Below are 13,255 nucleotides of genomic sequence, written 5' to 3'. Positions count from 1 at the left end.
ACAAGGGGGCGCATGCATCTGGAGTTCGTTTGCAGTGGCTAGAGGCCCTGGCATGCCCAATTTCTCTCTCTCTCTCTGTCTGCCTTTCTCTGTCTGTCACTCTCAAATAAATAAAAAATGAACAAAACAGTATTTGAAATACATGACAGAGATTAAGAGGTTAACTAATTTTGAAGTTTAGGTTTAAAGTTTTTTTTTGGTATAAATCTTTATATGTTTATAGTTTTTACTTACTTGGTCCAAAGATTAAAAAAAGACTTATTTTTAGAAGAACTAATGAAAGGATGTTAGGCTGAAAGTTTAGTCTTGATAATTTGTTATTACCAGTTGTTTATTTTATAAACATAATAAAATTATTTTTATATAATTGTATTGGTTATATGACATATTTTATATAATTAGACACAGTTTTATTTATTAGAATAAGTTTATAGTAAGTAAATAAAAGTCTACCCAACAGAAAAACATGTACGAGTATAACATTTAAGAAACCTATTGTTATAGTTAAGAGTTTAAGTAGACAAAATTATTAAAAATATCTTGACCTTGTTAACATTGATATTGATATGGGAAACTAAGGCTTACAGAACCAGTATCAGAGATGGAGTGGAGAATCTTTTTTTAAAACTTTTTTTTTGTTTATTTTACTTATTTATTTGAGAGTGACAGAGAGAGAGAGAGAGAGAATGAGTAAGAAATGGGCAGACCAGGGCTTCTAGCAACTGCAGATGAACTCTAGATGCATGTGCTACTTTGTGCATCTGAGTAAAGTGGGTCCTGGGGAATCAAGCCTCAAACAGGGGTCCTTAGGCTTCATAGGCAAGTGCTTAACCACTAAGCCATCTCTCCAGCCCAGGAATCATTTTATTTTATTTATTGTTTATTTTTTGGTTTTTTGAGGTAGGGTCCCACTCTGTAGTCTCAGGCTGGCCTTGAACTTACAGCGATCCTCTTACCTCTGCCTCCGGAGTACTGGGATTATAGGTATGCACCACCACGCCCAGCTCATTTTATTTTTACATTAGCATGAATCCAGGGAAATCTCTTTTAAAGCCTGAAAAAATGGTTAATTAGTAGAGAGATATTTGTAGCTGTGTTATGGAGTTAAGAAGAAACACAAGACAATTTTAGTACTGGCCAGAAGTTGTAATTTAAACTATGGCCTTTAAATAGTACAAAAATTACAGTGTCAGTACAAAACATTATGTAGTGTGGGACATAATTAGCACAAAAGTTGATCACAGTACAAGACATAACTAGGTCAGAGGCCTTTAAATTATTTTATCATAATGAGGCATGACATTATAAATAAATGTATTACCTTATTATAGAGAACTGTTTGAACAATATAAACAATTAATGCAAGAGAAATATAGAGAAACAGCCTTTTTCAAGGTAGGCACATCTTATTTTTTTAAATATCTAATGGTTATAAGTATAGGCAGAACATGTTAAATAAGACAGTATAAAATTTTGGTATGTGCATTTGGTAACATCTTTGATTAGTTTAGATATCTGTGTGGGTACCAGTTACTAGGGAAGGTTGGAAACAGGGCTGAACCCTGATGTAGAGAATATGTCTTAAGAGTTAATTTAGTTATGAACAATGAACTTGAGATACATAAATGAGACAGTTATTTTGATGATATAGAAAAAAGCAGAATGGTCTTTGTTGAATATGTTCAACTGTTCAACAAAAGCTCTAATACAACCTTTTACAAATCTGTTTTTTTTTTTGTTTGTTTCATGGTAGGGTCTCGCTCTAGCTCAAGGCTCTTAGGCTGACCTGGAATTCACTATGCATTCTCAGGCTGGCCTTGAACTCACATCGATCCTCCTACCTCTGCCTCACAAGTGCTGGGATTAAAGGCGTGCACCACCATGCCTAGCCCACAAATCTGCTTTTAAAGAGAAAACATTGATAAATAATCAATGTTTTCAGTTTAAGTAAAATAGGAGTTATTTTTAAATTTTTAATGTTTTTAGTATGAGATCCTTATCTTGGAAAATTAAACACTAATAAGTAAACCTTTACTCTAAGACTTAGTTTTTCTAATAGTTAGAATGTTTTTCTTCATCTGTCTCCCTGTCAGTTAACAGTTTGTGTGAACCGTCAGACAGACTATGGAGAGAAGTTGTAATCAGGAATATGTAGGCTGTCTAATGTCTTATCATTTTTTAGTTCTGTCTGAAGATCATCTTTTGTTTTTTAATCTTACTGTTTATATCCTCACACCTTTTTGTACTTGTATTGACCATTTAAACATCTTTTTTTTTTTTGGTTTGTCAAGGTAGGGTCTCACTCTAGTTTAGGCTGACCTGGAATTCACTACATAGTCTCAGGGTGGCCTTGAACTCATGGCGATCCTCCTGCCTCTGCCTCTCGAGTGCTGGGATTAAAGGAGTGTGCCATCACACCCGGCCATTTAAACATTATTTAAATAATGTTTTGTGTATTTATTACTGAAAGTTTCTTTTTATATTATCTTTTAATAATCTCATCTCGTCTTTCTTTTACAAAACTTGAATCATTTTTTACAGGACAATTAGGAGAAACTTTACCCAATTAATTTACCTTGTTATCAATTGACTGAGAAGTAAGTAGTTTAGTATCACAAAGTTAATCATTTTATTTTATTTCATTTCAGTTTTTTTTTTATTTTTATTTGTTTATTTGAGAGAGAAAGAGGCCAGAGAGAGAGAGAGAATGGGTACACCAGGGCCTCCAACCACTGCAAAAGAGCTGCAAATGTATGCACCACCTTGTGCATCATGGGTCCTTAGGAATCAAATTGGGGTCCTTTGGCTTTGCAGGCAAATGCCTTAACCATTAAACCATCTTCTCCAGACTTTAATCATTTCATTATTTGAAATCTGTAGAAAAATATCTTTAGCAGAAAACCTAAGAATTTAAAGTGAGAGACCCTACCTTGAAAGCCCACCCCCCCAAAAAATAATTTAAAGTGAGAAGCTGGGCATGATGGCGCACGCCTTTAATCCCAGCACTTGAGAGGCAGAGGTAGGAGGATCACAGTGAGTTTGAGGCCACCCTGAGGCTACATAGTGAATTCCAGGTTAGCCTGAGCTACACTGAGACCATACCTCGAAAAAACAAAAATCAAAACAAAACAAAAAAAAAAAAGAATTTAAAGTGAGAAACATAACAGAAACTTGGTTTTAAGAATTTAACATTCTACTTAGTATCAGAGGCCAGTAAGTTAAAATGGAGATATAAAGGGAAGAGAAAGGAAGGGAGGAGGGTACTTAATAGGTTGGTATTGTATATATGTAAGTACAATGATTGAGATGGGCAGGTAATATGATGGAGAATGGAATTTCAAAGGAGAAAGTGCATGGGGGAGAGAGGGTATTACCATGGGATATTTTTTATAATCATGGAAAATGTTAATAAAAATTGTGAAAAGAAAAAAAAATTAAATAAATTAAAAAAAAATAATTTAACATTTGCTGGCCGTGGTGGTGCACACCTTTGATCCCAGCACTCAGGAGGCAGAGGTAGGAGGATTGCTGTGAGTTCGAGGCTACCCTGAGGCTACATAGTGAACATAGTGAATTCCAGGTCAGTCTGAGCTAGAGCGAGACCCTACCTCAAAAAAAAAAAAAAAAAAAAAGAATTTAACATTATCTTAAGATATATAAGCATCAGAACATCTAATGACCATAAGTATTAGAACAATTAATAATCATGAATTTAGTCATACAGAAAGACAGATCACATGAAACATAGAACACATGTGACATGACATGCTTGGCCAACATAAGACATGACAATGTTCACATGGAGAGACATAGCTTTTTAAGATTTTAAGATTTTAGTTTGTTTTTATATTTTTGTTGTTTATTTTTATTTATTTACTTGAGGGCTGGAGAGATGGCTTAGCAGTTAAGGTGTTTGCCTGCAAAGCCGAAGGATCCCAGTTCTCCAGGACCCACAAAAGCCAGATGCACAAGGAGGTGCATGCATCTGAAGTTCATTTGTAGTGGTTGGAGGCCCTGGTGCACCCATTTTCTCTCCCCCTCTCTCTCTCAAATAAATAAATATAATATATATATAATATATAGATATATTAAATATTTATTTATTTATTTATTTATTTAAGAGCAACAGACAGAAAGAGTCAGATAGAGAGGGAGAATGGAAGCACCAGGGCCTCCAGCCATGTGTGCCCCCTTGTGCATCTGGCTTACGTGGGTCCTGAGGAATCGAGCCTCGAACCAGGGTCTTTAGGCTTCACAGGTGCTTAACTGCTTAGCCATCTTTTTTTGTTTTGTTTTGATTTTTTTTGAAGTAGGTCCTCACTTTAGCTTAGGCTGACCTAGAATTCACTATGCAGTCTCAGGGTGGCTTCAAACTCATGACAATCCTCCTACCTTTGCCTCCTGAGTGCTGGGATTAAAGGCATGCACCACCATGCTGGGCCAAGATTTTAGTTGTTTTAAATTGGTAAGGATTTAATCTTAACAGGGCAAAAGCCAGTGGTTTGAATTTAAAGTTGATATTTTGTATGTGTGTGTGTGGCCATTATATAAGGAGGCCGGGATTACAGATTTTTTTTTTTCGAGGTAGGGTCTCACTCTGGTCCAGGCTGACTTAGAATTAACTATGGACCTCGAACTCATAGCAATCCTCCTACCTCTGCCTCCTGAGTGCTGGGATTAAAGGTGTGTGCCACCACGCCCAACTTGGTGGGTTGTTTTTTTTGTGGATTGTAATGAAAAGAAGGGGAAAAGGGGGGAAAAAAACAAGAAACCTGTGATTTTTAACTTGTAGCAAGGAGAGAAAAATTAGATATCTTTATGTAGAAGTTAAAAATTAGATATCTATTTGTAGAAGTTAAAGGAAGGTTTTTTGGAGGTGGTGTTTGTATTTGATTTAGTGGGATAGCTCGAATTTTGTGTGACAGGGAGAGATCCTGGTAAGTCATGGCCAGCTGGCAGAGCTGTGTGGGAGAGACAGAGTTCTAGAAGGGATGGGGGAGGGAACCTCGAACTACTTGTGTCACTGGAAAAAAGTTATAAAGATCAATGAGAATGTTGAAATCCAAAGTACCAAATTTAGATCAGCATTGGCCATTGTTTAGAGACTATTATGGCCAAATTTGAATATAGAGTTAAGAGTAACTTGGTAGGCCAGAGCTCAGATAGTCTGAGTTTTTTAAGTTAGTGTTGAGATATGTCAATGAAGTGTTGAAAGGCAGGATGGAAAATTTTAAAGTAAACTTAGTGAAGAAACAGCTAGGGGACAGCCTGAACTGTATATTCAGGAAGGAGTAAATAAAAAAATAGGCTAAAAGATAGGCTGCGAGTGGCCCAAGATATGGGTTGGTCGGGTCAACCTAAACTTTATGTCCCGGGAAGAGGAAAAAAAATAGTTTCCCAAGACAGCCTGACCAAGGACTTAAACTCTGGTTATGCACAAGTAAGATATGTAGACATAACTGTACAAGCTTTGCAAATACCCTTGTGAACCCCCCACCTTTCCCTTCCTTGCTAAAAACCTTATAAAAAGAAACACCCAATAGGGCTCAGGGTCGACTCCTCTGTCTCCTGCATGAGATATGTGTCGACCCCAGAGCTCTGGTTTCCCAAATAAAGCCTCATGCTTTTGCAGCAAGTTTGGTCTCCCGTGGGTGCGTGCTATCTTGAGACTTGAGTGAAGGTCTCCCTCTGGGGGTCTTTCAGTGTCTTTTGGAATAGATAATTTAGGGCCCACTTTGGAGGAGAAAGCCTACAATAACCAATCCCGCCACCAGGAACATCTACCAGGCTTAGGGAGGGCAAACAAAACCCAATGATTAGGAGGGAGTGTCTCCATACTCTTAATACTTGGGGTGTCCAGTAGAGCGATATATGGAAGGCTCCTGAAGCCTCTGATCATCCATGGACCAAGAGGTGAGAAACTTCCAGAATTTCTAAGGTTTGAAATGGGGCACCTCCACAGCAGACCGAAAGTGAAATGAATACCTTGTCTTGAAGGTTGTGATTTGATGAGGGTGTGGATGCAGCAGGTCACACGGCAACGGCCTCTCATTTGGAGCTCAAAAGTCAAGAGGGAGAGGGTGAAAACAAGAGGAAGAAGCCCCCAGGTATCAAGCTATTTAGGCAGCTGTTTAGTTTAAAGTAGTGAGCATGGCAAGTTTTAGTGTTCCTGAGGGAGTGAAACATTGGCAAGGACGTACAGAGGAGAGGGAAAGAGAAGGGGAGGGCTTGCAACCCAAAAGTCCCGGAGGGCTCTGATCTGAGTCACGGCGCCAAATGTAGGGAGCATATAAGAGAAAAGCAAAAGAGAACACTGAACTTGATCTCCACAGACAGATTGTTTATTGAGAGGAACAGCGAGGGGCAGCAGCCTTCCCGCGGGATGAGCTAGGCTGGGGTTCAAGCTTATAAGGAAGATCCTAAGAAAAACAGACTGTACCAGTTGTAGGCTCAAGGAAAGTGTAGATATGTGTGTCCTTGCTCAGAGTAACTTTTTTCAAGGTTTTCTGAATTAAGGAAAGTTTATTAATCAGGGGAACTGTCGGGCCTGTCAAGGCTGCTTCTTTATGGCCTTCTAGTCTTAGGAATAGTTATTAACTCTTTAGCTACCTCTGGTCTTCAGGGAAAGCTATTAATCCTCCAAAAACAGATTCTGCAAAGCTTCTGGCTAGTCCACTGAATATGCATACATACATACATACATACATACACACACACACACACACACACACACACACGTAATTTTATTTTTTCATGTAATTTATTAACTTTCAAGTTTGATTAAGTTTAGAACAAGTTATAGTAATTTTTTTTTTTTCAAGGTAAGGTCCCACTCTAGTCCAGGCTGACCTGGAATTCACTATGCAGCCTCAGGATGGTCTTGAACTCACAACTCCAGGCTACAATAAAATTTTTGGTTTGTTTTTTTGTTTTGAGGTAGGGTCTTGCTCTAGCCCAGGCTGACTTGGAATTCACTACGTAATCTCAAGGTGGCCTTGAGCTCATGGCTGTCCTTCCTACCTCTGCTTCCCGAGTGCTGGGATTAAAGGTGTACACCACCACATCTGGCCACTTCAACATTTTTTGTTTTGAAGTTTATTAGTTTGTTTTGTGTTGAGACAGGGTCTTTCCATATAGCCCAGGCTGATCTGGAACTCTCTATGTAACCCAGGCTGAGCTTATATTTGTGTTCCTTCTCCCTCAGCCTCTGGAGTGCTGAGATTGCAGTGTATGTCACCATGGCTGGGCACTTACAGTGTATGTTTGAAGAAACAGATATCCAAGCTGGCCATGGTGTTGCACATCTGAAATTCCAAGACTGAGGAGGCTGAGGCAGGTGGATCGCCATGAGTTTCAGGCCAGCCTGGGATACACAGCAAGAGCCTATCTCAGAAACCAAAGCAAAAAGAAATCTGTTCTTGTAACACTTAAGAGGCTGTATGTGTGCACTGTAGGGCTGTTTTTTAATTCCAGTTAAGATGGCCAACTGTAAACCAGGCGTGGTGGCGCACGCCTTTAATCCCAGCAGGGCGGCAGAGGTAGGAGGATCGCCATGAGTTTGAAGCTACCCTGGGACTACACAGGGAATTCCAGGTCAGCCTGAGCTGGAGTGAGACCCTACCCTGAAAAACCAAAAAAAAAAAAAAAAAAAAAAAAAGAAGAAGAAAGAGAGAGAGATAGAAGGAAGGAAGGAAGAAAGGAAGGAAACAAAGAAGGAAAAGATGGTGAACTGACAGACAAACACAGTAACTAAAGGCACAAAGACTTCTGGGAGTAGGGTGATGGGTCAGTGGTGAAAAGTGTTTGCTTGCAAAGCCTGTTAGCACAGGCTTAATTCCCCAGCCACCTACGTAAAGGCTGATGTAAAAAGCAGTGCAAGCATCAGGCATTTGTTTGTACTGGCAAGAGGCCCTGGCAGGATTATACACACACACGTACACATGCAAATAAATAAATTTAAAAAAAAATTTTAAGTACCCAGTAGTGGTAAATCTCAGTAACTTGTGAGGCTGAGGTAGGAGGATCACCATGAGTACAAGGCCAGCCTGGGGCCACAGAGTGAGTTCCAGGTCAGCCTGGACTAGAGTGAGACCCTACTTTATAGAAAGAAAAAAGAAAAAAAAGATGTCTTAGACTCACGTTTCTCCAGTGCTGGATTCCTAGGCGGCAATGCTCCCCCCCCCACCCTATTCTTCTGCTGAATAAAAATGCAGTGCACGCTTCTGAGGACAGATTTCCTCTAGAAAGATCTGTACGTTCCACAAGAGTCTAGAAAGGAAGAACAAGGAAATGAACACTAAGCGGGCAGATGCATGGCAAGACAGAGGGAGCCTATCTGGCTTCGCTTGACCTCCTGGTGAGATTGTTCCAAAATCAGTTCAGACCCAGAGTTTCCTCAGACTGCTTCCCCAGGGAGCTGCTTGATTTCAGGGAAGCCAACACATCCTCTTCTGTGGCTTCCACTCTACTGTAGCTTCAGGCTACCAGGAAGCCAGTATACCTTGTTAGCAGATATGGAAATGAAAGAATGGGCAAAAGATATGCTGGGAGAACAAAGTAACAGACTGAGGAACTTGACAATGAAACAGCCATTACTCTGTTAAAACAGGAAACAGAGCCAGGCCTTTAATCTCAGCATTCGGGAGCCAGAGGTAGGAGGATCCCTGTGAGTTCGAGGCCGCACTGAGACTACATAGTGAATTCCAGGTCAGCCTGAGCTAGAGTGAGAGCCTACCTTGAAAAACCAAAAAATAAAAATAAAAAAATAAAATAAAATAAAATGATTTGAGAAGACTGAATTGTAGCTTATTGGTAGAGTACCCAGGCCCATATCCAGTATAACAAAAGTAATTACACTATATGGAAAAATTAATTAATTGACTAGATATTTACTTAAAAATTGAAGAGACAGTCAGGTGTGATGACACACATCTTTAAACCCAGCACTCAGGAGGCTGAGATTGGAGGACTGTTGTGAGTTCAAGGCAATCATGAGACTACATACTTAATTCCATGTCAGCCTGGGTTAGAACAAGACCTTACTTCAGAAAAAAAGAAGGAGGAAAGAAGAAAAGGAAATAAAGAGAGAGAGAGAGGGAAAGAAAGAAAGAAAGAAAGAAAGAAAGAAAGAAAGAAAGAAAGAAAGAAAGAAAGAAAGAAAGAAAGACAAAAAGCTGGGCATGAGAGTGTGTGCCTTTAATTCCAGCACTGGGAAGCAGAGAGAGGAGAACTGCTGTGAGTTCAAGGCCAGCCAGACCCTACCTCAAAAAGGAAAGAAGGGGGCTGGAGAGATGGCTTAGCGGTTAAGCGCTTGCCTGTGAAGCCTAAGGACCCCGGTTCGAGGCTTGGTTCCCCAGGTCCCACGTTAGCCAGATGCACAAGGGGGCGCACGCATCTGGAGTTCGTTTGCAGTGGCTGGAGCCCTGGCACGCCCATCCTCTCTCTCTCCCTCTATCTGTCTTTCTCCCTGTGTCTGTCACTCTCAAATAAATAAATAAATAATGAACAAAAAAATATTAAAAAAAAAAAAAAGGAAAGAAGGAAGGAAAATTATTTGGTTTCTACCTTGTTCACACTCCTCTTGTCTTAAGGGAAGGAAGTACCTTATGGAAAAGGCTGTGGCAAGAATTGAAGGCCTTCCAGCCAATAGACAGTGAGGAACTCAGTCTAAGAACCCTCCAGAAATTCAGTCCCGCCAACAGGCACATAAGTAGGCAAGGAAACCAAGCCACCCCCTTCCCCGCACAAAATGTATGGATGACTCAACCATTGTTGACTGAAAACCTGAACATCTAAGCTTTACATAAGGATCCAACCTGGGTCCTTAGGCTTTGCAGGTTAAGTGCCTTAACTGCTGAGCCATCTCTCCAGCCCTCATGATTTTCTTAAATGAAACACAAAAGGGTGACCAATTGGACCTCACCAAAATTAAAAGTGATTAAGGGGGCTGGGAAGATGGATCAGGGGTTGAAAGTATGTGCTTGCAAAGCCTAGCAGCTGGGGTTTGACTCCCCAGTACTCATGTAAAGCCAGATACAGGTCCTGGAGAATCGAACCTAGGTTGTTAGGCTTCACAGGCAAGTGCCTTAATTGCTAAGCCATCTCTCCAGCCCTATGTTTAAAAAGGAAATCAGGAGGCTGCAGAGATGGCTCAGTGGGTTAACTGCTTGCCTGCAAAGCCTAATAACCCAGGCTCAATTCCCCAGTAACCATGTAAAGTCAGATGCACAAAGTGGTACACGCATCTAGAGTATTACTACAGTGGCTGGAGGCCTTTTTGTCTCTCTTCTCTCTATCTCTCTCTGCTTGCAAATAAATCAATAAAAATATAATATAATTTTTTAAAAATTTTGTTCAGTTTTATTTTTTGAGAGTGACAGAGAGAGAGAGAGAGGGAGAGAGAAGAATGGGCATGCCAGGGCCTCCAGCCACTGCAAACAAACTCAAGATGCATGTGCCCCCTTGTGCATTTGGCTAACGTGGGTCCTGGGGAATTGAGCCTTGAACCAGGGTCCTTAGGCTTCACAGACAAATGCTTAACCACTAAGCCATCTCTCCAGTCCCCAAAATATAATTTTATAAAAAAGAATTTGGACTGGAGAGAATGCTCTGCAGTTAAGGTGTTTGCCTGCCAGGCCTAAGGACCCAAATTTGATTCTCCAATTCCCATGTAAAGCTAGATACACAAAGTGGCACATGCGTCTAGAGTTTGTATGCAGTGGCTGGAAATCCTAATGCACCCATTCTCTCTGTTTCCCTCTGCTTGCAAATACATAAATTTTTTAAAAACTTGAGCCAGGTATGATGGTGCACGCCTTTAATTTCAGCACTTGGGATGCAGAGGTAGGAGGTAAATTCAAGGTCATCCTGTGACTACATAGTGAATTCCAGGTCAGCCGGGGCTAGATAAACCCTACCTAGGGGTGGGGGGGCAACAAAAGAAAAAAAGAAATCAGGTAAGTGATTTAAAAAAAAAAAAAAACATTTTGGGGCTGGAGAGATGGTTCATCCATTAAAGATGCTTGCTTGCAAAGCCTGGAGGCCCAGGTTCAAATCCTCAGTACCCACGTAAAGCCAGATACATAAAGTAGTGCATGCATCTGGAATTTGTTGGCAGTGGCAAGAGGCCTTGGTATGCCCATTCCCTCTCTCTTATCCTCTATCGGCTTTCAAATAAGCAAATAAAAATATTAAAACAGGGTGGAAGAGATGGCTTAGTGGTTAAGGTGCATACCTGTGAAGTCTAAGGACCCAGTTTTTTTTTTTGTTTGTTTGTTTATTCTTATTTATTTGAGAACGACAGGCAGAGAGAAACAGGCAGAGAGAAAGAGAGAATGGACACACCAGGGCTTCCAGCCACTGCACTCCAGATGCATGCGCCCCCTTGTGCATCTGGCTAATGTGGGTCCTGGGGAATTGAGCCTCGAACCAGGGTCCTTAGGCTTCACAGGCAAGCACTTAACCACTAATCCATCTCTCCAGCCCCTAAGGACCCAGTTTTGATTCTACAAGTCCCATGTAAGCCAGATGCTCATGGTGACACATGTGTCGAGAGTTATTTTCAAGTGGCTGGAAACCCTGGCACATCCATTCTCACTCTCACTCTCTGACTCTAATAAATAAATAAAACAAAGCTTCTTCTAAAAAAAGAAAATGCCGAAGGGACCCAAGGATGTGGGTCAGTTGCCTAGCAGCATGTAGACAGGATGCCATCTCTACCCCCAGGCATCCAGTGTGTGATGACACTGCCAGTACTGGAGAGGTAGAGGCAGGAGGATCAGAAGTTCAAGTGTATCCTCAGCTACAGACTAACCTGTGCTACATGAGATCCTATATAAAAAAGAGAAAGATTTGGGTACTGCACACTTCAAAATGGTGCTAGGCTTTGCAGCAAGCACCTTATCTGCTGAGCCATCTCTCCAACCCCATCCCTTTTTATTTTTTAATATATTTTTAGTTATTTATTTGAGAGGCAGAAAGAAGCAGACACAGAGAGAGAGAGAGAGAGAACACACACACCAGGGCCTCCAGCCTCTGTAAACGAACTCCAGATGCATGCGCCCCCTTGTGCATCTGGCTTATGTGGGTCCTGGAGAGTCGAATCGGGATCCTCTGCCTTTGCATGCAAGCGCCTTAACCACTAAGCCATCTCTCCACGCACCCCTCCCCCCTTTTTTTGAGACTAGGTGTCGTGCAGCTCAGGCTGGCCTCAAACTTGCTATGTACAGATGATGGCCTTGCATTGTTGATCTTCCAGCCTCCACCTCCTGAGTGCTTAGATTACAGGTGTGTGCCACCACACCTGCTTTATACCGTGCTGGGATGAAACCCAGGGCTTCATGCATGCTAGCCAAGCACTCCCTCCACCAACTCTGCCACATTCCAGCTTAGACTTTATCTTTCTAACAATCTACCTGGTAAGCATTACTTAAAAACCTACTTCTAAAGTTAAAGATGACAACGTTGATACACTTGAGCTCTGGGTTTTGGTTTTCTCCTGATCTTTTTTTTTTTCTCTCTCTCTCCAAGGTAGGGTCTCACACTAGCTCAGGCTGACCTGGAATTCACTATGTAGTCTCAGGGTGTCCTTGAACTCATGGTGATCCTCCTACCTCTGCCTCCCAAGTGCTGGGATTAAAGGCATGCGCCACCACGCCCAACTCTCCTGATTTTATACTGACACTGATGATTGCCCTATGCAGGATTGCATCATTCATTCATACTGTTTGTTGTAGGATTTAAAAAAAAGAATGAGACTCTCCAAAAAAATGAATTAAAGAAAAAGAAAACTTTGAAATTACGGGAGAAAAATTACTTATCCCAAGTAAGAAAAACGAATGCAGAATGAGAGAGGCCTTGGATGGGAAAGAGGAAGGACCGGTCCTTGGGCGAGCTGGGCACACACATGCAGGGGACTAGGGGACTTACCGGTGTCGCTGTTGGCTCCTGGGCCGTGGGTGTCCGCGTCTTTCCGCAGCTGCGGCCCCGGGGTTTGCAGGGCGTGCAGGGAGGCTGTGGGACGATGTCCGGAGGGAGGGCCCCCGTGAAAGCGAGCACAGCCTTCAGCGATCGCTCCGTCCGGGGTCGGCTGCTGAGTGGGGCGGCTTCAGATCAGCGTGGCATGTGCTTTTCTCCAGAAGAAACGCCAGATCTCAGCTCTGCAAAGCCGGGTTGGAAGAACGCCTTGGCCACGCCCACATTGGGCGGGGTTTCTATAGTCCACCTTCTCCTCCCTCCCCCGCCCCCCCCAGGCTTC

The 13,255-nt window shown here is 41.7% G+C and overlaps 1 protein-coding gene across 2 annotated transcripts in view; it reads right to left on the bottom strand.

Annotated features, from left to right (window-relative positions):
* Psph (phosphoserine phosphatase) overlaps window positions 1-13,140 on the bottom strand; it is a 32,155-nt gene extending 19,015 nt beyond the window's left edge. Inside the window, exons 1-2 of one of the 2 annotated variants that reach the window (XM_045143902.1) lie at window positions 12,928-13,140; window positions 8,140-8,268 (exon numbers count right to left, since the gene is read on the bottom strand). The gene's annotated coding sequence lies outside the window, so the exon portion shown is untranslated. The remainder of the gene's footprint in view (window positions 1-8,139; window positions 8,269-12,927) is intronic. The other variant, XM_004662625.2, reaches the window with a different exon arrangement.
* Window positions 13,141-13,255: the final 115 nt, after the last annotated feature.

This window comes from Jaculus jaculus, chromosome 2 (assembly GCF_020740685.1).
Source record: "Jaculus jaculus isolate mJacJac1 chromosome 2, mJacJac1.mat.Y.cur, whole genome shotgun sequence".
In the NCBI taxonomy this organism is placed as follows: Eukaryota; Metazoa; Chordata; class Mammalia; order Rodentia; family Dipodidae; genus Jaculus; species Jaculus jaculus.
This window is presented reverse-complemented; position numbering and strand designations above follow the sequence as displayed.